The 21,646-nt window shown below is 38.8% G+C and overlaps 1 protein-coding gene across 6 annotated transcripts in view; it reads right to left on the reverse strand.

Moving 5' to 3' along the window:
- The window catches only part of LOC126213566 (zinc finger protein 99-like), a 599,001-nt gene that overhangs the window by 253,398 nt on the left and 323,957 nt on the right, over positions 1-21,646 (reverse strand). The gene's annotated exons all lie outside the window — the stretch shown is intronic.

Genomic DNA, 21,646 nt, shown 5'->3' on the forward strand with positions numbered 1-21,646 from the left:
CATTAACTACGAGGATCACAAACAAATTCTGCGAATGTACGAGAATGTGCACCGAAACGTTTGACTAGTTCGTCAATGAAGCGAAGACACGCATTTATTATCTGACCACAAACTTTCAATAGCCGACAAATATATAAAAGTGGTAAATACAATTATGTTAGTTCGTGTTTCCAATAACATCCGTAGCGTAGAGGAAACGTGTGTGGTTTGGGCGCTGGCAATGGTTAATGCGCTCTGGTTCTAACCTGGTTATTTTCAAAAAAATTTTTTAACTCTTTACGTTGTAATCCTTTTCGTATGTTCTGTGTACAAAGTTTTATTCACAGGTTTTACATTGCATATCGAAGTATATTTGTCAGGTGTGGCTAAAGTACATTTGATATGCCTCATTTGCTTCACCTGACGTCACGCATCATTCGTGGCATGTCAGATGTATCTTTTAATCTATTTATTTCTTACTTTTAGATAATAAATCATTTCACAAAACATTTGAGCGATTTCATATTTTTCAAGTTTTGATCAGAAAGTAAGATCTTATTCACACCTCAATAGCTGTCCTAGCGTCTGCTTTTCTCGAAATGTCCTAAATTTAAAACTTGATTCGAAGGAAGCCTTTCCGACATTGCTATTTCATAAGCCTGAGGTCAAGTATTTGTTAATAGGTTGCACTGGCCTGAAGTGTCAGAAACACCTGGCAGGCTTTATGAAATAAAGTAATTAGCGTAATGAGCCTGTTATTAGAATAAGATCTACACATTACCTGTTAGTACTCGAAATATTTTAAAAATCGGGCGGTCTGTTTCTATAATATCAGTAGTAGTGGCATAGAAAATTTACTCGCTAAGGATATTTCGTGTTAAGAAATTGGTAGTTAAATGCAAACTGTGTTTACAGGAATTTACAAGTACTTTAGTGTAACAGTACGAATTCACAACATTAATTGCCTGTGCCCTCTGATTGACATTTGTGTTTTCTGATGATAAAGAAAAAGCAAATGAAAATCATCGTTGCTAATGATAAAGGCTTTAAAATGTAAAGGAAACCGTCAAAGCACAATTTTTACGTGGTTAGAAACATGGTGAAGTGGAAGACAGTATCTTTCTTTGATAAGATTTGTAATCTTAATTGCCTCAGATATGCAATTTAAATTGCACCTAAGACATACTGTATCAGATTGTTCAGATGTACACTCCTGGAAATTGAAATAAGAACACCGTGAATTCATTGTCCCAGGAAGGGGAAACTTTATTGACACATTCCTGGGGTCAGATACATCACATGATCACACTGACAGAACCACAGGCACATAGACACAGGCAACAGAGCATGTACAATGTCGGCACTAGTACAGTGTATATCCACCTTTCGCAGCAATGCAGGCTGCTATTCTCCCATGGAGACGATCGTAGAGATGCTGGATGTAGTCCTGTGGAACGGCTTGCCATGCCATTTCCACCTGGCGCCTCAGTTGGACCAGCGTTCGTGCTGGGCGTGCAGACCGCGTGAGACGACGCTTCATCCAGTCCCACACATGCTCAATGGGGGACAGATCCGGAGATCTTGCTGGCCAGGGTAGTTGACTTACACCTTCTAGAGCACGTTGGGTGGCACGGGATACATGCGGACGTGCATTGTCCTGTTGGAACAGTAGGTTCCCTTGCCGGTCTAGGAATGGTAGAACGATGGGTTCGATGACGGTTTGGATGTACCGTGCACTATTCAGTGTCCCCTCGACGATCACCAGTGGTGTACCGGCCAGTGTAGGAGATCGCTCCCCACACCATGATACCGGGTGTTGGCCCTGTGTGCCTCGGTCGTATGCAGTCCTGATTGTGGCGCTCACCTGCACGGCGCCAAACACGCATACGACCATCATTGGCACCAAGGCAGAAGCAACTCTCATCGCTGAAGACGACACGTCTCCATTCGTCCCTCCATTCACGCCTGTCGCGACACCACTGGAGGCGGGCTGCCCGATGTTGGGGCGTGAGCGGAAGACGGCCTAACGGTGTGCGGGACCGTAGCCCAGCTTCATGGAGACGGTTGCGAATGGTCCTCGCCGATACCCCAGGAGCAACAGTGTCCCTAATTTGCTGGGAAGTGGCGGTGCGGTCCCCTACGGCACTGCGTAGGATCCTACGGTCTTGGCGTGCATCCGTGCGTCGCTGCGGTCCGGTCCCAGGTCGACGGGCACGTGCACCTTCCGCCGACCACTGGCGACAACATCGATGTACTGTGGAGACCTCACGCCCCACGTGTTGAGCAATTCGGCGGTACGTCCACCCGGCCTCCCGCATGCCCACTATACGCCCTCGCTCAAAGTCCTTCAACTGCACATACGGTACACGTCCACGCTGTCGCGGCATGCTACCAGTGTTAAAGACTGCGATGGAGCTCCGTATGCTACGGCAAACTGCCTGACACTGACGGCGGCGGTGCACAAATGCTGCGCAGCTAGCGCCATTCGACGGCCAACACCGCGGTTCCTGGTGTGTCCGCTGTGCCGTGCGTGTGATCATTGCTTGTACAGCCCTCTCGCAGTGTCCGGAGCAAGTATGGTGGGTCTGACACACCGGTGTCAATGTGTTCTTTTTTCCATTTCCAGGAGTGTATATTAAAATTTCATCAGTTACCATTTTGATGAAAATTGGTTTGAATTGCTGACAAGCCTAAAGTTTGGTGTGTGGGTAAATCATTGTCAGCACAATTCCTTAATGGCAACATTTGATACATCCACAATTATATTCAGGGAGAATGGTTTTGAAATATAATCAGTAGTGTGGCCATGTAGATAAAACAAATCTATATGCTGATTTTCATTCTGAAGAGTATGACAGAGGTTATGCCCTCTGTGCTGATTATTAGATTTTTTTCCCCACTCCATTTACATATGGAGTGCCTCTTTAAAAAGCCTCAAAGAGTGCTATAAAAATTTGCAGATATATATTGGTATATATAATAGAATGAAGAGTTACCCACCTTTTGCTACGTATTTCATCAATCAGAAATGGAGAGGCTAAGGAGGTGATTGATCTTGCTCCTCATCTCCAAAATATGAGAAAAACTTCAGTACACCAGTGAATTAAAAAAATATGTTTTATTTGTTTTTGTAAAAAATGTAAGAGAATGCAAGGCTAAAATGTTAACTTTGATGAGAATGACTTAATACTAAACACTGGAGAACTGTAGCTATGGATGTTCACACAGCGCTAACAAAAAATCTTATATCACCAAATCTAGAGATATATGGACAGACAATTGCCAAAACAGCCTGTACCAAATTTCTTGGACTTCATCTACAAGACAACTTGAAATGGAAAGCACATATTAAGCAAATGAACAAAAAATTATGTACTTATTGTTTTGTGTTACATACATTAAAATTTGTACCAGCTACAACACTCTTCAGTGCATATATTATGCAGTTGTAAACTCTCACCTGTGGTACGGGATTATGTTCTGGGGAAATTCTGGAGATGTCATCAAAACACTCATAATTCAAAAAAAATTTTTTTTAAGAATAATGGAAGGGATAGACAATAGCAAATCATGTAGACCACTGTTTCAAAAAAGTATGATCCTGCCACTTCCTAGCATATATATACATGAAAATATAATGTATTTAAAGCAAAACTTACGTACAAAAAGACCACTCATCACTCAAACATCATGCAATACACAGCTATGATACAAGACAAAAATTGGATATACTTGTTCAAAGCGCCAACACAAAGTAATTTCAAAATGGTCTAAACCATCCTAGTATCAATCTATACAATGCTTTACCACATACCATTAAACACATACAAAACATTGGTCACTTCAAATATAAATTGAAGTTGTACTGGGCTGATGACTGCTTTTACACAGTAAATGAATACCTACAAAAATAAATTTTTCTATGTTAACCCAATGCAGTCTCATTCAGAAGAACGTTTGTATTTTCTCTCTCTGTATATAGTGTAACAACATTTATTTAAGTATTCATCATTTATTAATATATTAATGTGTTTTATTGTGTAGAAATGTATATTATATGTAAAACTGTTAATATTAACATAAAAATTCAAATATCTCTTGCACATTGTGCAGCTGTAGATGTAAATGGATCAATAAATCAATAAAGCAATTCAAGAATAATAGGGTTCTAAACATTCACTCAAGAACTGTGTATAGTCTCCATTCCAAGTCTCGATATTGAATCTCAAGACCCCTCCTGCAAAGTGTATATCAGTCACTGCCCAATCCCTCATCTTGAGGTGTTGGTAGTAGTCCAGTGACAATATTTCTTCTTTCCGAGATGTCAGGCTTCATGATTGGCACACATGTTGTTTCCCGTTTCCTTTTGGTGGCCACAAACCTTTTCTGAGGCTCAAATCGAGAAACTTTGCTTGATGAAAGGGCAGGTAATTTAGTTGATGTAGACTGCATAGCTTCAAGAGTGGGCATCAGAGAGGACAGACATTTACTGATGACTTCACATGCCTCTTCAGATGTGGCTTCATTCAAACATAAATTAAACTGTTGCAAAAGCTTTTCTCGTTTGTGTTCCAGGCTTTTAATGTGTCTCAATGAGACAGGGTTTTGCAACTCCTTTATTATGACGTCCTGATTATCACCACTACCTGGCTCACAGACAATCAAGTCAGTGTCCGAGGACTCAGGTTCGCTATCAACTTTTTCAGCTGTAAATGTGCAAACTAAATGAATATGTTTGCACATGTTGAATTTGATAGCTGAATCAACACAACTACAAATGTATTCATGAATACAAGCATTGCAGTCAGAGCAACGTAGCTCACATTTGCATAGACTGCCTTGCAATTTTTTTACAATGTATGTATCCTCATTGTTTGCTGATACTACTTCCCACTCTCCATCTCCACAAATAACATTTTCACGTTTCAGCTGCTCTGATGATAGATGCCGTTGCCTTATGGTTGATAATTTGGTCGTCAGTTTTCCTTTATTCAAATGAATCAACCTGTCACCCAACTTGTCTCGCAAGTAGTGCATAAGTGCATGGATGGCCACATCCAGTCGCTTGGGCTTCTTTCCCTTCAAATATATGAGTTTGATCACACCGTACATTCTTTCTAAATGCATGTTGGTGTTTGGAGTGTTGTGCTGTCGGTAACAATATGCCCAATTTGTAGATGTGGCCTTGAGGGTTTTTTCAAAATACATCCCAAATTCCGAAAGGTCCGGTTCTGTTTTCATGTAGTGTATAGCCACTTCTAAAATTCCCTGAAAACTTTCTCGGTTGTTGTGCTCCATTAATGTTCTAATTAACTTATACACTTGCACTTGATTTTCGTGTCCCTTTACCCTACACAGATTTTTTCTCCGCGCTCTGTCAACATGCCATGAACAGAACAATCTTTGCTTAGGTGGAGTCATTATTTTGCACCAGGCATTGAAAAATACATCTGCCATGTCAGACATCAACACATTTGTATGTACTGGGACTTGCAGTGTGTTTCTTATGACACGTAAAAAAACTTCCATAACTGGAAGATCTCCTCTATTGGAAAACATGAACGAACATGGAAATCCCTGCCATAATTCATCTAACACTAATAACGTTGTCAATTCGAACCCATAGTCATTTAAACTATGGGTGCTGTCCATACAAACACAGTTACCTCCAAATTTCACCAACATATCTTTTTGAGGTTCGTTCATTATTATTAAAATGAAATCTTCATTTTGCAGATTGTATTCTTGTGATGCAACACCTTGTGGTTTGTAGTACTGGACAACAGATCCTGTCTCCTGCATCTCCCTCACCCACGATTCCACACTAGTACAATCGTTTTTATGTCTTATAGCCTCAGACTTCAGGTTGTAACTTTGTGCTACATTGTGGATATCTTTTCTTGACAGCAAGTTATGACGCTGCAAACCACTATCTTGAATCGGATATCTAAGGGAGTCGAGAATGTGATCAAACGGGATTTTCATAGCAATTTTCTTTGCTATTTCCTCTCTTTCAAATTTCGAAAGCCTCAAACGTCCCATCTCCTGCTGATGACCCACATGTGTGCTACAAAAGATAACTTTCACTCGGCCTGATGGATAAAGTGTCACGTCCATTCTAGATGGGCAGTGACCACCAATTTTATTACTGCTCATTAGTTTTAAGTGACGCTTATTGCTTCCACGGGGTCTGTAATTTCCATCACGGTGGCATTTAAAATACAACTTGCTGCTTCCCTCCGCACTTTTATTACATTGTCCTCTTGCATGTACAAATTCACTCACAGTATCTTTTTCTAATTCACGTTTCCATTCATAAAATTTACTCTGATCACAAAATTCATGATTTTCTTCGCAGATAACTAGATCATGGAGCAATGAATAATGTTGAAGCATTCCGTTTCTATTTGAGCTGCCAAAGTCACATAAAGCACACAGTACTATATTTTTGCGTTCTGTGTTATGCACAGCATTCTCATGATGCTTTAGAGCATCTGCTCTAGGAGTAGAATACCCGCACAAAACACACGTAAATTTTTCACCAACAGCAACCGGGTGCTTGCAGCGGATGTGGCGATATAAGTTTCTGTTGTTGCTATAAGTTGCTATCTCATATCTTCTTCGTTTTCCCTGTATTTCCGAACACATTAAACACTCTTCTTGTTTTGACTTTATGTCATTGTCTATAAAATTTTAAAAAATTCAGTCGCTGCTTATAAAACAACCCATTGTTAATGGGATCAGTTGCTGGAAACAGAAGTTGCAGCTTACAGAAGTCCTATACAAGTTTTGGGCTCACTCCATCTCTTGTTTTTTCTCCTCACAAACACTGTCTGTTTCTAAAAGATTAGCATAATAATCAGGTGTCAGTGTTCCTTTATTGACCCCAGCGGTACTCTAGGCCATGTATAGACATCACTGATCTTTTTTTTTAGGATGATGAAAACAGAGACTATAATCCTCTGAAATGTCTTTCTGTAAATATGGTCTGTATGCACAAATTTATACAGGGATCACACAAGTGTGATGTTAAGTGACAATCTAAGATATTTTATTATTTTTCCAGTGTGAAAGTAGTAAGACTTAGCCACTGAAAAACTTTCAGCATGATTCCTCACACCATCCCAAATTTCTGGTGAATTAAATTTCCTTAGATGATGGTCCTTCTGCCTTCTTCACTTGTGTTTTCGACTGCTGTTTTATTCATCACTGTTACCACAACGCCTTAACGGATTCCAAGTTTATTCAGAAACATGGTCTTGCAGTCTTGGATTCATTCTGTTCTTCATAGGAAGTAGAACATAATAGTGAAGTTCCTTTTTGAGTTCACTCATGTGCTGGCTTTTTTTAAAGCAACTAAAGTCTGTTTTTTATACAGTTCTAATTTGCAATATCTTTAAAAATGTTCAGTCTTTCTGCATGGACAAACTTTTTATGACATTTACTTCTGCAGTTGTCTCAACATGGATCTTTCATGTAAGCTCCTGGAACATGGAGTTCCCTGAATGAAATGTAGGATTCTTTGCACTGGTATCTGATTTTGAAAATATTTATATCCCTGTGTTATCAATGTTTCTACATTTTTTATGGGGTTGCTTGTCCTTGAAAGTGTTTCTCTATGTCTCTAAATTCTGTTCTTTAAAGGGGTGCACATTGGTAATGTCACCTTCATTGGCTGTCTACAATAGCTCTGAACTTTGTTACCATTAGTTGGCTTTAATTGCTTCAAATTAACATTTGCTCATTTTTGTGGCTCTTCATCTGATTCATCACCAGATGTTAGTTGATATTCCAAAATAGAAGGAGATATATCTGATGGTTGGCTAAATGTGTGGAATATGTAGACTATGCAAATGACTGGATTATTGGTGTAAGGCTGAAAGGAGCACAAAAAGATTTACTGATTGTCGAGGTGTATATGCCAACTTCAGAACATGATGACCAAATTGTAGAGGAAACGTAAAATGTAATAGAGAGAATAATAGATGAAAATAAAAAATGGTGCAAAATAGTAATGGGAGACTGGAACGCCATTGTGGGAAAAGGGAAACTGGGAGACATAGTATACAGTCATGGTCTTGGAAAGAGAAATGATAGAGGTGAATGGCTAATTGACTTCTACAGGGAAAGGCAGCTGATAGCGGCAAACACATGGTTCAAGAACCACAAGAGGAGGCTCTACACATGGATATCACCAGGGGATAACTATAGAAACCAAATCGATTTTATACTGGTAGAAGAAAGATACAGGAATTGAATCAAGAAGGTGCACACATTACCAGATGCAGACATTAATAGTGACCACAACGTACTTATGGCAGAAATAGAAATAAGAATGAAAAAACTGAAGAAGATGACCATGGTGAAGATGTGGGATCTAGAAAAGATAAGATCCAACAAAGAACAAACTACAGAAGTGCTGTCTAGGGAGTTTCTCAACACATTATGAGACAAAGAACCACCACATAATGCCAACGAGTACTGGAATATGCTGAAAGAAGGAATCATTAAAGCAGGAAAGCAAAATATAGGATATGTAAAAGGGAAAAGGTCAAAAAACCATGGGTCACACAAGAAATGATTTCCAAGATGGAGGAGAGAAGAAAATTGAAAAACAAGAGCACTGAAGATGCAAGAAAGAGATACCGAAGGTTCAATAATGAACTGCGAAGAGAAACAGAGCAGGCTAGGAAAAAATGGCTAAAAGAGTAATGTGATGAAATTGAAGAACTGGACAGGAAGGGAAGATACAACCTACTATACAACAGAGTAATGACTATGACATGGGAACAAAGCAGGGCAGGAAGTGCTACTATGGAAATTTTGAGTAAAGACAAAGAGGTAGTGTACAAAGATCGTGACGACGTCCTCCAGAGATGGGAAGAATATCTAAAAGAGCTACATGACACAAATAGCAAACCCAAAACTCTGGAACTTGAATCACACAACAGTGTAAGTGACGACGAGAGAGGACCAACCATCATAATGGAAGAAGTAAAGTCTGCCATAGCTGCAATGAAAAATGTGAAGCAGTAGGTATAGATACGACACCGGGAGAAATATTAAAATGCTTAAACCAAGACGGAATAAGAGAAATATTGAGATTACGTAATAAAATATATGGCAGTGGTAAATGGCCTGAGGACTTTCTGACAGCAGTAATGATTCCATTACCGAAAAATCAAGGAACCAAGAAATGCAACGAGCACAGGACAATCAGCCTCATTTCACATGCAGCCAAAGTGATGTTAAGAATAATTAATAAAAGACTTGAAAAAGTAATGGAGGAGAATCTTGGCAAGGATCAGTTTGGCTGTAGACGGAATATGGGCACCAGAGATGCAATAGGGCTCGTACGAATCTTGGGAGAAAGGTTTATTGAAAAAGGAAGAGACCTATATACACTCCTGGAAATTGAAATAAGAACACCGTGAATTCATTGTCCCAGGAAGGGGAAACTTTATTGACACATTCCTGGGGTCAGATACATCACATGATCACACTGACAGAACCACAGGCACATAGACACAGGCAACAGAGCATGCACAATGTCGGCACTAGTACAGTGTATATCCACCTTTCGCAGCAATGCAGGCTGCTATTCTCCCATGGAGACGATCGTAGAGATGCTGGATGTAGTCCTGTGGAACGGCTTGCCATGCCATTTCCACCTGGCGCCTCAGTTGGACCAGCGTTCGTGCTGGGCGTGCAGACCGCGTGAGACGACGCTTCATCCAGTCCCACACATGCTCAATGGGGGACAGATCCGGAGATCTTGCTGGCCAGGGTAGTTGACTTACACCTTCTAGAGCACGTTGGGTGGCACGGGATACAAGCGGTGTCCGGAGCAAGTATGGTGGGTGTGACACACTGGTGTCAATGTGTTTTTTTTTGCATTTCCAGGAGTGTATGTGCTTCATCGATCTAGAAAAGGCATTTGACAATGTGGTTTGGGACAAGCTGGCAACTATAATGAGGGAAAAGAGAGTGGCCTGGGAAACCAGAAGACTTGTAAACTCATTATATCTTAATCAAAAAGTTTCAATTAAAGTGAGAGGAGAAAGTACAAACTGGATCGGACTAGGAAAAGGAGTAAGACAAGGATGCTGTCTATCACCTACTCTTTTCAACCTCTACTTGGAAAATATGATTGACCCATGCTCAATAGAAGACAAAGGTATAGAAATTGGAGGAAGTAGAGTAGGGTGTTTGAGGTTTGCTGATGATATGGTCCTTCTAGCCACAGGGAAAAAGAATTGCAGGATTTGGTGGACACCATTGAAACTAATGGAAAAAAATATGGAATGAAAATTAACACAAATAAAACAAAAGTATTGGCACTAGGAGGAAATAAGGAAATAAAAATTATGCTGAATGGAGAAATACTAGAACAGGTGCAAAATTTTAAGTATCTTGGAAGCAGGATAGACACTGACTGGAAGTGCATCACAGAAATTAAAACAAGGATAGCAATGGCAAAAGAGGCGTTTTATAAGAAAAGGAGAATTTTCTGCAGCGGTCTGGACAGAGAACTCAGCAAGAGACTCATAACATGTCTTGTGTGGAGTGTTATTCTATATGGTGCTGAAACAACATGGACTATGAGAAAGAAAGACAGAGAAACGCTGGAGGCTTTTGAGATCTGGACATGGTGGAGAATGGAAAGAATAAGTTGGATGGACAGAGCAAAAAATTAAGAGGTATTGAGAAGAGTGGGAGAGAAAAGACAGTTACTAGATGTAATAAAGAGAAGAAAAAGAAATTTTATTGGGCATATATTAAGAAAGAATGACGGACTGATCAAAACAGTTTTAGAAGATTATGTAGAAGGGAAAAGGAAGTGAGGAAGGAAGAGATTCCAGATACTGGATGACATGATGGATGGTACAACATACAGCAGCCTTAAGAAGGAAGCAATGGATCGCAGAAAATGGAGAGGCAAAGGACCTGCTAATATAGCAGATAACTTATGATGATGATCTGATGACGAATATGAATCATGATTGTTGTCACTGGCAAGGAAAGTATAGGGAAAGTGACTGATATGAGTGGTTTCTCACTCAGGAAACATGAAGAATCAAGAGTACTTACAGAAGAACAGAAAGATATTCTAGTATATTGTGCATTCTATATTTCAAACTTTCCTTACTCTTCAGCTTGACAAAAATTAAACAAAAAATGTTTCCACTTTGCATCCATAGAAAATGAAGGAAACTGAAAGGAGAAATAAAGTGTTGAAATTTGATTTCAAAGCTACAGTATTTCAGAAGAATATTGTTATACATACAAGCAAGAGACTGCAAATTCTGTACAACAAATTCAATCATATTTTCCCTCTGGGTCTCATTACTAACAAATTAGTACTACAAGAGAGCTCTGAAACCAAACAAACACCCCTGATTTTTTCAGTCTTTATGAAATAAACAGGAAAAAACCATAAAAATGGAGAAAAAATACTCACCAAACTTTGTTGCCAATATAAACAGTGTTACCATCACACACAGACAACAAATATTTCCCTGTATGAAGTTCAGGTGTTGCAGTTGTGTAGTTCAAGACATCTGCCTCTGGCATTACAGTTACCATATCATTCACAGTTCTTATTAAGGAACGCCTGGGCAATTCAAGATAGCTATTTGTAGCAGAGAAATGCTCACTGATATAATATTTGCATATTTGTTGAAGTGAGTATTGTGATCTAACAGTAAATCCTGAGAGATACCTAGTTATGGCAGAGGGAAGAGTAATAGTGAAGACTCAAATTTTGCAGTTGTAGAGATTGGTTGAAATACTATGCATCACTGTACAGCAGTTAAAGACACAATTAACACAATAGAAAAAATAACCTTATTCAAAGCAGCCAGAAATATTTGAAAATGTCAATAGAAGAAATATTACAAAAAATACTAAGTTACAAAATATATTATGAACAAAATAGAGGCCATAAGCTCCGCATAGTTTAATGTGTAATAAGGAATGATATCTCAGCTTAATATTTTATCTGGAAGTATCTATCAGATTTTAAAGAAATGGAAGTAAAGCAAGCTTGACCCCATTTTAGCAATGTCATCCTCGATCAAAAAGTCTTTCACCCAGAATTTAAATGTATATCAACTTGAAACAAAACGCAGTTTCGAGAATTTTCGGAAGTTGCAAATGCTATGCGTAGGATATTTCGTAGTAAATCGGTGTTTGTGTTTATAAAAACAGTTTTTCGTTCTGATGGGATCTGATGTCAGTTCAAATTCAGCTTTAAACATCTGAAAGCACTAATAAATTTCATGTGGCCAATTCATTGCAACATTTGTGACCGAAAAACGAGAATGAATTTATTATGCTGGAATTAAGAAATCTTAAAATACTAATAGTTTTGCAGTAAAGTAAATATCTATGTGCCTGTAGTCAGTGTTCTCTTAAATTATTGGCATTCCTGGGTAAGGAAAGTAATTGCTGAAATATATAATCAGATTCATTTCAGAAAGCTAACGTATATTTTCCCACATAAAATATTTTTGTTTACATTTCATACTTGCAAAATGATTGCTCAGAGAACATGTTAAAAGAGTGTCTATTCATTAACTATTTAGTATGAAAATCCAATAATAGAAAGTTGCAACATTAGCTACATTTACTCTGACTTGCCTAATTTCTTTTTCTGTCAAGGCTATAGGTTTCCTTCTTCTGTAATGTTTAAAAAAGTACTCATATTCAAGCTCAGTACAAAATACATACCACAAAGCTACTCATACTAGGCTCAATAGAGTTTACATATAAAATGAAGTTTCATTTTTTGAGAGATGTATGTGCCAATTATGCACCAAATTGAAGTTGACTGTAGTGTCTACTATATTAGTGGCAAAACTTAACTGCTGATACAAGACACAATAAAACAAAAATCACTGTTTAGATGGCATATGTCTTTTTTTATTGCATGACAGCAGACAGGCAAATACATAAAACACTGGATGAAAGTGCACTTACAAAGCCAGCTGTCAACTGCAAATCTCGAAGCTCATTCGGAATTTTCTATAGCCCCTAAAGAAAGTTAGCTGGTATTTTATTCAGTTAGGTTACAATTTAATCAACTAGTCATAGTTTCTGGCCAAATCGCAAGTACAGCACACATGTAGATTACTGCAATGTTGAACATATATCTCAGGCTACAGTACACATCAGTTTTTTATTTCAGTCATACTTCTGTCTTGAGCTTCATTGGCTTTGTAGCTCACATCTGCACTGTCAAATTCCAATGTTTCAAGGTCTTCCACTACTAGTACTCTGCAGATGAGTCCCATCAGCACACCTACGTTTTCTTCCATCCACATTAGTTGGCTTCACCAACTCACAGTAAAGTGATCAGACTCCATCCCTCACCTAGGCCTCAGGCTTCACTACAGGTCATTGTGGCACTACATCTAGTTTTTTCCATTCATCAGACAACTATGAAAACCAGTAACCCACCCTAAAATTCATAATAACCAGAAATGTATAAGTTATTTTGGCGCTCTGCATATTAAAACTAAAACAATCAATTCATTTCACCTACTGAAAGGAATAATTATATTAAGTGATTCTTATTGGCTTTCATATACTGCCATCCAATTGCCTGTGACCAGTATCAATAAACTTCCATCAGCACACAATGCAAGAGCCACCAACCCCGTATGTGTACTCCAGCCAAATTCTGTAAAGAAATATTAATCTTAATCACCTGTTACACATCAAGTGCATCTTAGGTAATGGTAACAAATGATTAAACTCACCAGACTGTTATGACATGTAATTTACTTACTGTTACCACGTATCATTATTCATACTTGTAGATATTTTAACCATAATGAACATCACACATATAAAAATGCTAAACAAAAACCAAAATTTGTTCACATCCTGCAGATACGCATCCATCATTAACATGTACCAGCGAGATCTGATAGTTTGCTGCACACACAACAGAGATGCAACATATCCAAAAATATTTCCTAATCTAATCCCCTCAGCATCACCCAATTTAATTTGTCTACATTCCATTATCCTCGTTTTGCTTTTGTTGATGTTCATCTTATATCCTCCTTTCAAGATACTGTCCATTCTGTTCAACTGCTCTTCCAAGTCCTTTGCTGTCTCTGACAGAATTACAATGTCATCGGCGAACCTCAAAGTTTTTACTTCTTCTCCATGAATTTTAATACCTACTACGAATTTTTCTTTTGTTTCCTTTACTGCTTGCTCAATATACAGATTGAATAACATTGGGGAGAGGCTACAACCCTGCCTCACTCCTTTCCCAACCACTGCTTCCCTTTCATGCCCCTCGACTCTTATAACTGCCATCTGGTTTCTGTACAAATTGTAAATAGCCTTTCGCTCCTTGTATTTTACCCCTGCCACCTTCAGAATATGAAAGAGAGTATTCCAGTTAATGTTGCAAAAGATTTTCTCTAAGTCTACAAATGCTAGAAACGTAGGTTTGCCTTTTCTTAATCTTTCTTCTAAGATAAGTCATAAGGTTAGTATTGCCTCACGTGTTCCAACATTTCTACGGAATCCAAACTGATTTTCCCCGAGGTTCGCTTCTACCAGTTTTTCCATTTGTCTGTAAAGAATTCGCGTTAGTATTTTGCAGCTGTGACTTATTAAACTGATAGTTCAGTAATTTTCACATCTGTCAACACCTGCTTTCTTTGGGATTGGAATTATTATATTCTTCTTGAAGTCTGAGGGTATTTCGCCTGTCTCATACATCTTGCTCACCAGATGGTAGAGTGTTGTCATGACTGGCTCTCCCAAGGCCATCAGTACTTCTAATGGAATGTTGTCTACTCCCGGGGCCTTGTTTCGATTCAGGTCTTTCGGTGCTCTGTCAAACTCTTCACGCAGTATCTTATCTCCCACTTCATCTTCATCTACATCCTCTTCCATTTCCATAATATTGTCCTCAAGTGCATCGCCCTTGTATAAACCCTCTATATACTCCTTCCACCTTTCTGCCTTCCCTTCTTTGCTTAGAACTGGGTTGCCATCTGAGCTCTTGATATTCATACAAGTGGTTCTCTTCTCTCCAAAGGTCTCTTTAATTTTCCTGTAGGCAGTATCTATCTTACCCCAAGTGAGACAAGCCTCTACATCCTTACATTTGTCCTCTAGCCATCCCTGCTTAGCCATTTTGCACTTCCTGTCAATCTCATTTTTGAGACGTTTGTATTCCTTTTTGCCTGCTTCATTTACTGCATTTTTATATTTTCTCCTTTCATCAATTAAATTCAATATTTCTTCTGTTACCCAAGGATTTCTATTAGCCCTCGCCTTTTTACCTACTTGATCCTCTGCTGCCTTCACTACTTCATCCCTCAGAGCTACCCATTCTTCTTCTACTGTAGTTCTTTCCCCCTTTCCTGTCAATTGTTCCCTTATGCTCTCCCTGAAACTCTCTACAACCTCTGGTTCTTTCAGTTTATCCAGGTCCCATCTTCTTAAATTCCCACCTTTTTGAAGTTTCTTCAGTTTCAATCTGCAGTTCATAACCAATAGATTGTGGTCAGAATCCACATCTGCCCCTGGAAATGTCTTACAATTTAAAACCTGGTTCCTAAATCTCTGTCTTACCATTATATAATCTATCTGATACCTTTTAGTATCTCCAGGATTCTTCCAGGTATACAACCTTCTTTTATGATTCTTGAACCAAGTGTTAGCTATGATTAAGTTATGCTCTGTGCAAAATTCTACAAGGCGGTTTCCTCTTTCATTTCTTCCCCCCAATCCATATTCACCTACTATGTTTCCTTTTCTCCCTTTTTCTACTGACCAATTCCAGTCACCCATGACTATTAAATTTTCGTCTCCCTTCACTAGCTGAATAATTTCTTTTATCTCATCATACATTTCTTCAATTTCTTCATCATCTGCAGAGCTAGTTGGCATATAAACTTGTACTACTGTAGTAGGCATGGGCTTTGTGTCTATCGTGGCCACAATAATGCGTTCACTATGCTGTTTGTAGTAGCTAGCCCGCACTCCTATTTTTTTATTCATTATTAAACCTACTCCTGCATTACCCCTATTTTATTTTGTATTTATAACCCTGTAATCACCTGACCAAAAGTCTTGTTCCTCCTGCCACTGAACTTCACTAATTCCCACTATATCTAACTTTAACCTATCCATTTCCCTTTTTAAATTTTCTAACTTACCGGCTGATTAAGGGATCTGACATTCCACGCTCCGATCCAGTAGCCTGTAAACAGTAATCTGCCGCTGCAGTTTGCTGCATAAGTGACTAGTGATGGGCTAATGAACATGTGTATCTACAGACCACGTTGTTTCATGGCATACGGGAATTTGTGCTCACACTATGTAACAAAGTCACGAGTGTATTTAACTGTAATGACAACGGCATATAAATGTGTCAGCTCATTTTAGGTTGACATGGCGTAAAGCCATAACATCTCACTTGATAATGGCCTGAGGCCAAAACTGCAACTGTGAAATAAAAAAGTCACTGGCGCAAATATGATGTCTTTTCTAAGGTTACAGGTAAGTCTGTGATCACACCAGGGCTTGTGATCTGACATATTTAATTTTGTTTCTCTACATTTCTATGCCATCCATATTAAACAGTCTACTCAGGCTGCCTTCCTTATTGTTGTCGATGATCACTTCGATTTTTCTCATATCTCTTTTGCTGTCACACACTCGTTTCCATGAACAAGAACTTGCCAGCAGTAAACAGACACGTAAATACTCTCTCATTCTCCCTTAATTTTCCCGCATTTTGTCGTATCTCTCCTGAGTTTATATGTACTTTCCCTCTATTTTCGTACTTTTTTACCGTTTTTAGGTCATATTCTCCACATTTCTTCTATATGAATATGCTCATATTGCTAAGATAACCAGGTGTGCTTTGATTTTATACATGTAATATACATCAACGTACTAAAAAATTCATACGAATATCCGTCTTTCTGATGATCTACATGCACCCATTTCCGATGGGATGAGCATGAAATTAATCGAACTACATAGATGAAAGTATAGTGATAGTCGTTTTGTAGCTCTGTGAGACTACGAGTGCAGAATGTGAAGGATATAGTGAAAACTCGGAGCCTGGAAACATTTCAATGTCTGACACCGACACATCATAGAATGTATCAGCAGACTCGTGTAGTGCTACAGTTGACAGGAACTCAAAAGTCTGGAAAAGTTATGCATGCTGACTTGATCCCCACTGAAACTTGCAGGGAGGTACAACAAGGAGATAAGTAGTGTACACAGGTCTATGGGAGCGACTTCGATCACTGATGGCCTGCTCCAGTGCACAAATACATATATATTTAATGAGATCACCACTATGGTCGATGGTAATACGCAAATGCTATTTGTTTCCGATATATCGGGAGAAAGAGATGCAGTAAAATGTTGTTGAGCTGTCTTGCAGGTTACGTTCGTGTAGTTTTCATATTTTGTAGTCTTCCTCCACTGGACATTACAAAAATAAGGAGGAAAGAGAGAGACAGAGAGAGAGAGAAAGGCGATGGGAGACACTGTGCTGTCAACATTACACTGTCGTATTTCTTGCGTGATAAACACTGTTGTCCCATACCTTACAGTTACGACTTCTTATCGTGCTTTTACTTTTGTTATCCCTTTTCTTGGTTCACTCTCCTTATGCTTCTCAATTGCAGACATTAGTTATGTGTTTCATACATGGAACAGAAAATACACGTAATTACAAACATGAAATTGTAAGAATTATATACACAATATGAAAGACAACTTCAGGTTGTGAACTACTTTTATATTAAAATGAGAAGCAATGGCGGCTACGTTAAAATAAACTGGAGCTCCTTTCATTAAATGATTAATTTAATTCAGAAATTTTACAAAAGTTAATGCAATGTCTTCTGAAAGTAGCAAATGGCTCACAGCTTGGTAAAATTTGTTACTGACTGTGAACTGAAATATGTGTCCTTGCGGAAATTAGTATTAAACTGATTATCGGACTTTGTGATACTAAAATAACTGCAGGTTCTATCGTATTTCACAAACAAAAGACTATGGCGCATGAAATATAATAACCAAAAGAACAGCTTCCAAGAAAATACACAAAATTGAGAATCTGTAAAGGGAGGACAGGTTTATAAATGAAATATGATTAAACTTTAACAGTATATTTTAAGGAAATAAAAGTCAATTTACACTATTTCATACAGCATAATATTGAAAACAAAAGATCCTCTAAATGAAATGAGAGACATTCAAAAGTACGCACTTGGTTTTCTGATTTCTAATAACAGTTGCAAATAAGTAAGTAATAATCTAAGAAAGATCTTCAGATTCTTCAAACCCATAGAATTAACTGCGTAATGCGAATCAAGCCAACCGAGAGAGACAAACACAATGGCAGAAAGAAAAGAGCAAAGGAGCAGAGTAAAAAACGAAAGAGAACGGCGCCCTTGTTTGAGGACTGTTTATACTACTTACACGTTATGATCTTCGTATGATTATCGATGTATTATCTAGAGGTGTCTGGCATAGTTACATTACTTTGGGTAAATTTCGTGTAAAAGTTGGGGACGTTATAAAATACCCCGTAAATGTTGAGATGATACTGTTTTGACTGTTGGAGATCAGCATTTAACTAACGTCACTTTATTTGTTGTTTTCATAGTACATGGTCACAAATTCAGTTTTACATGTTACACGGATACCACTTCTTTCATTTCAGAAAAACGGTGATAATTTGAGTACATTTACATTTAAACTTTACTGTTGCCCATGTTATTTGACTGAAGCCTGTGTTCCAACTTGTACCGAACTGTAATTACTACTCCACCTATTCAGATGCGGTCCCAAGGAAAACAAGGTAAAAAACCAAGGGATGGTCTTACATTCCTCAGTGTACTTTTTAACTGAAAATCATTTGAAATTAGGATAGCAAAGTACAATAATATGTAACATGTTACAAGACAGTATGAATAATATAGAAATTCATTGGTATTTTGTCATGACATTTTGAAAACACATTAGCTTCTGAAATCAATAAAATGTTCGTGATAATTCATGTCAAGCAGAATTATTACATAAACATTCAGTTTTTAAACAGTTCTTTTGTGCAAGAGCCTGTTACACAGCTTTTTCATGTAAAGGTCACATTTTGTGATTTTGTAATAAACGTTCCTTCTCACAAATCAAAATCTTAAATCTTTACAAAACTGAGTAGGATTAAGAATTATCACATTTTTACAACATCTATTACAATTGTTTGCTGTTGCGATGATAGACGTTCCAACAGATTTCCGGATTGCTCTTGCTGGTAGACGGTAGTTGGTGCCATGACTCTCAGGTGCAGACAGGAACATTGGAAGAGATGCCAGGATTTGTGGCTGGTTACTGGATACAGTCCGCAGCTCGTGGTCTCGCTGTAGCGTTCTGGCTTTCCGAGCACTGGGTCCCGGGTTCGATTCCCGGCGGCGTCAGTGATTTTCACCTGCCTCGAGATGACTGGGTGTTGTTGTGTCGTCTTCATCATCATCATTCATCCCCATTACGGTCGGAGGAAAGCAATGGGAAACCACCTCCACTAGGACCTTGCCTAGTACGACACTGTGGATCTCCTACATCGTTGCCCTATGCTCTGTCAAGGAGTCTGGTGGGACTTCATCATCAGCAACGGATACAGGTGGCTAGGTCTTGCTCTTTCGCAGGACAGGCATCTCCGGTATGGCGTACATGGAATACAATAGATTAAGCATTAATATACATGCATATAATTGTGCAGTTTGGCTGAAAGAGGATGTATTAGTACATATATTGTCTTATGGATGGACATAATGATTGTATATTCTGTTTGTGAAGATAGTGTACAGTTCGATCTGTCCATTTATTTCTTTTGTTTGCGTTTTGCATGCTGCAGTGAGGTTTTGCTATCTGTACTGTTGTCCACGTTGTCGCTTCTTTTCGACTGCATCATGATTGTTATTTGTTTGCAATGAGCATTGCAGTTTATTTATTGACATATGATGCTATCACTATTTGCACTAAAAAAGCGTTCATAGCTTAGCAGAAACAAGTCTATGTTTTGAATTGCTGCGTGTACTGAGCGATCACGTAGCTCGCATTCCACATCAACAATCCACAGCTTCATATGGAACATTTCTGAGGTATGCTCTCTGTGTACACTCGGTTCGTAGCAGTGTGAGTTCCCTAGAACAGCTACTTGTGCTTTACCTGAGAGTTTTTTATTATTATTTATTTACACGTCAAGTTACGTAGAACCAAACTGAGGAGCTGTAGTGAGTATCTAAATAAGTGCAAAAGTTTTATTAAAAAGCATTTATTTATAGCTCAACCTTTGTAATAGTATTTGTACCTATCTGCAACACAAGTAAACCCGATTTTCTTTCCACCACCATACATTTGCTTGAGATGTCGGATTGATGGACAGTGGTATGATTCCAAATTCAGGATCGCAGTGTCCTTGAAAATTTCCCACATTCATACCACCTTCTCACAACTTTTGACGTGCACGACGCTGTCTCTATGATCAAAATTTCGGAGTAATGTCAGCATATCCTCATAGATCATTCCTGTATCGTCCCAGCTTCTCCGTTGATGGAGTCGTGTCAACCACGCTACTGTTTTCCAAGTCATGTCACATTTCATTGTTCTGAATAGCTGGAGCGAAGTGAAAACTGTGTAGAAACTTGTCAAAACACCGACTGAGCCGTTGCATATGACAAAAGCTTGCACGATAGCAACAATGTTGTACTGGAAGACAGACAACTTGGACTCTGGCAGGCAGGTGTTGAGCTGTATCAACGGGTGTTTCATACACCACCAACATCTTGACATAACCCCAGAGAAAGAGGTGAAGGGTTGTAAGATCCAGCTATCGCGCTGGCTGTCGCACAGGATCTCCCCTTTCCAATCCAACAATGAGGGTGGATGTTGTTTACGTGTTTGCAAACATTAACATCAAAGTGGGCTGCTGCACCAACGTGTTGAAACGACACAATTCTGTGGACAACAAAAGGTACATTCTCCAAGAAATGTGGTAACATATCTCGCAGAAACGCCGAGTTATGTGGACAAATCAGATGGGGAGGCAGCAAATAAGGTCGTACGAGTGATATTGGCTAACAACCAGAAATACCTTGACAGAGAATGTTTGCTGATGATCACTGATATGAGTAGTCTGGGGACTGTCCTCTTTCCAGAACTGGCTGTTCGTCTGTCCACCGTCATAGGTAAATGAGGCCTCATCAGCAAACAATACAAACTGTATGAAGTTTGATCGTGCAGCACTGTGGAGGATAATGGATTGATAGAAGTGGAGGCAGGGTTCAAAATCCTTTTGTCCCAGTGCTTGCACACGTTCCTTATGATAGGAATGTAATACCTACTACACCAGTACTCTACACACTCTGCCCTTTGAAGGGTGCATTTCTCTGGTAAATTGACAGTTGCTTAATGCTTGGTAATCGGCCACATGATCTAACACCATCTCTTCAAAGTCTATTTCTCAGATAAGTCTTTGGCGGGTACTTTGGCTGGCTCTCCGTGGCGTGAATGAACCTCTCTCTCTCAAGTTGGTACCCACAGAGGTAAACTTCTGCAAATTAGGATAATGTCTGTTGAAAAAGCATTCTCTGTACACTCATGTTGC

This window comes from Schistocerca nitens, chromosome 11 (assembly GCF_023898315.1).
Source record: "Schistocerca nitens isolate TAMUIC-IGC-003100 chromosome 11, iqSchNite1.1, whole genome shotgun sequence".
Classification (NCBI taxonomy): domain Eukaryota; kingdom Metazoa; phylum Arthropoda; class Insecta; order Orthoptera; family Acrididae; genus Schistocerca; species Schistocerca nitens.